The following is a 3,553-nucleotide window of genomic DNA, read 5'->3' on the forward strand; positions in this document are numbered from 1 at the left end:
AAAAAAAAAAAAAGAATGAAACTTTATGGACTAAATTGTAAATAGCCAAAAGATGACCAACGGCAGGAACAAAAATGTGAAAGACTCAAGGACCAAATTATTGAAGATTTGAAGTATTGGGAGAAGAAAGATTGAGAAAAGGAGTCAAAAAGCACGAGATTAAAAGTTCGGGGACCTAATTGTCACATTTGGAAGAAAAGTGTGGCGTTCAGAAAATCAAAATAGGGCATCACACAATACCATGCGGTTGCATGGTACATTTGGGTCGCACGATTTTCAATTTCCTTCTTTACTTCAAATTCTTATGGAAACAAACCGTGGCACCTATATAAAATTCATAGAGTTGTCAAATAGAGGGAAGAAGGCCTTGGGAGAGAAAAGAACGCATCTTGGAGGAGATTTTACACTACAATAACGAAGAGAAATGCGAAGCTCCATGATATTACATGCAAGTTCTTAAACCCGTGATGTCGTTTCTCAAAGCTTTTGTGTATTTTATTAATTTCTCCATGCTAGGCTAGTTTTTTATATACTAGGAGATTGATGAACCTTGTAATGTAACTTTTTAATTTTTAGTTTTGCAATTTTGACATCAGAACATGTTCTTGAATTTTGAATGATTTGTATACAATTAATTGCTTCCATAATTATGTGCATATAATTGTGTGAATGAGATGACTAATTTTATGCATTTGAGAGAAGGGAAATGAGTTCGACGGGGTATAAATTATCGTAGGGTCTGATAGGAGATAGAGATATACCGCTATGCTTTGCATGAATCTTTAAATGCTTACAAAACTACATGCATTCTTGCACATTTGCACCCATCATAGAGATATAGGCTGGTGGTATATGAGAATATGTTCAATTTTAATCGAGAGAAATTGTTGGATAGATTAGGGGCATTGATTTTTCAAAAATTCAACGTGTTGTCAATTTGTGAAACTAGGGTTAAAAGTGAGCATTGATTGGTGATTCGTGATCCTAATGCTCTTTATATTCATTGATTAGATCAAACTTGCATTGAAACATCCGTTTTGCATTCTAGTTCGTTTGACTCATACATAGTCACATATTAGGTTAAGTTAAGCTTAATTTAAGTTACTACAAATCTCGTTTGAAAATTCGGGTTCGGTTAAGGCCGAGTTAGATAGAATTAAACTACTCAATCTCCGTGAGATGACATTCAAATTCTAATTTTCACTTTATTACTTGTTACGAACCGTACACTTACGGAAATAAATCAAAAGAATAATTTCGTGAATAGAAAACTTACAAAAAAGTTGAAATTTTAAGAAGTTGCTAATAGTGTTACATCCGAACATACACGTACACTCACTAATTATAGGAGTTTATTGTTGCGTATGTGCACTTAAATTCACTAACTTAGAATACTCCATCCAACCAAAAGGATTCCATAAAGCTCAAAGCACATGGAAGCTCGAACCTTAAAAAACCATGTCATTAAAAAAGCAAACTGATTAATAATTAAACGACAGGCACATAAAAAAAATATATTGCCAAGCATATTTTCTCAACAATTTTAAAAATAGGACACATGCTACTTGTATATAATGTAGTGTCCATCTCCTCACATGGACGGGATCCACTTGGGACAAAAATATATATTCAGATCTAACTTTGAGAGATCAAATGATTGATTAAACTTTAAAACCCTTGTACTTGTCACATTACAACATAAAGAACAATTGACGCTTGATTGCCGTACGAATATGAATTTCGGCATCCATATACATTCATAAAATTTTATACTACAATCCACTCCCGTATCATACTGGAGATTCCCGCCGTAATTGGGCTCTGAACAAATCTCTCATTCTCATGGGAAGGTAAAATTCAAATGAACAAATTTCCCCATCTTCAAATCTTAAACTTTTAAATGTTGTTTAACATAGTACCAAGCATCTTATCTCTGAATCTAAATGACTGAATTTGTCCTCTCTAAAAACTAAAATTTAAACTTTTAGATGAAATGTTTCCAGCAGATTTTCATCATCTTCTTCAAAATCAATGCGAATTCCCAAAGTTTGGTGTCCAAAACCAAAGGCTTTAATGTGATCTTTAAGGGACCTTTTGTGCTTGAAATCAGAACCGCAAATGCAGTACCAAATCTTGCCACAGTTCTTTTCATGTGTTCTCCAATCACCCTTAACTGCAAAGGGTTTCCCACATTTTGTGCACACGAATGATTTTGTTCCATGCTTTCTCTTGTAATGTGTTTGGAGGATCCTGAAGTCTTTGAGGGGCCTTGCTGTTGGGTGATCAATATTGTGCTTGCATCCAGATGCACAACAATAGCATGGAAGCCTTAGCATTCCAGTTGGTTGAGTTCCCCTTAGAGATTCAGGCCCTTTTCTGTACTGTGATCCATGCCCCCACATATGCATCTGGAAAACGTATTTCACATTAATATCACAAAATAAAAGAAAATCTATAAGGAATATTCAAATTAAAAAGAAAAGGTTGAATTTTAACACATAATATTGTAGAAAAGTCTGAATGCTAGAAAGTAGGCAAAGATAGAAGAATTTTCTTTATTAATCTTGCCCACGGCAATTAAATCTAGACATATATTATATTACGCACCACAAAGGTATGAACACGAGATGCAGATTGAGAGGAGCAGTGCAAGACTGAAACAATAAGTTATGGGAAATGACCGGCCTCCATTTGGAAAGATTTTATAAGTGGTTTAGTATATAAATGAACACGAAAGAGGGATTGATAAGTGGATTGGGTTTACTGACATGTAGAGTTGATCAAAATGAAGTTTGACCATTTACAAATAATTTATAGATTTTCCAAAAGGACACACCAATTTATGCTTTAGGATTTCCCATTTTGTAGGATGATACTAATCATCAGTTTCATATCTGAGCCTAAATAATAGGTAATATTAAAACTGAAATTACACGTTAAAAAAATAATAATAATAATAATTATAGAAAGGGTCACAGACTTACCTATGCACGTGGATCATCTGCATATAAAAGAGGAGTGCATGAAATTATAACTGGTTGTCAAGATTACATTCTTGATTAAATTATAACTTTTGTGGAGACAATTCTTCTATGGTGGCTACCTTAGCAACAGTTCAAGGAAATTAGCAGAAGTTTCACTGTCACCAATTTCACAGAAAAACTGCCAAGATCTCATCACTAGTTGGTGGAAGAATTAGCAATTATTGGATGAACAGTTACACTTCCACTTAATCGAATTGAAGCCTAAATTTCTATAAATAAGTATGTCATCTCTAACATCTGAAGCTCATAAGCTACTTCAACAATCTGGATCCTTAGAAAATTGAAGGCAACTAAACATTGAGGCCGACGGTATCTAAACGGTTAAAAAATATACCTTCAAGTTGTTGTATCTGTTAAAACTCTTGTAGCAAATGTGACATGAAAACTGAGTTGGTCCACTGATAATCTGGGAAGGGGTAGGAATCTAGTATTGGCCCTTGTTCAGGCTGTTTGAGGGCAGCCCTGAAAGTACATTAAAACCATCTTTATCAGTAATTTCTCCAGAAGAA

At 34.2% G+C, this 3,553-nt stretch overlaps 1 pseudogene; it reads right to left on the reverse strand.

Moving 5' to 3' along the window:
- Positions 1-1,682: 1,682 nt before the first annotated feature.
- Positions 1,683-3,553, reverse strand: part of LOC111388266 — a 2,888-nt pseudogene continuing 1,017 nt past the window's right edge.

The sequence above is a fragment of the Olea europaea genome, unplaced genomic scaffold, assembly GCF_002742605.1.
Source record: "Olea europaea var. sylvestris unplaced genomic scaffold, O_europaea_v1 scaffold4792, whole genome shotgun sequence".
NCBI classification, from domain to species: Eukaryota; Viridiplantae; Streptophyta; class Magnoliopsida; order Lamiales; family Oleaceae; genus Olea; species Olea europaea.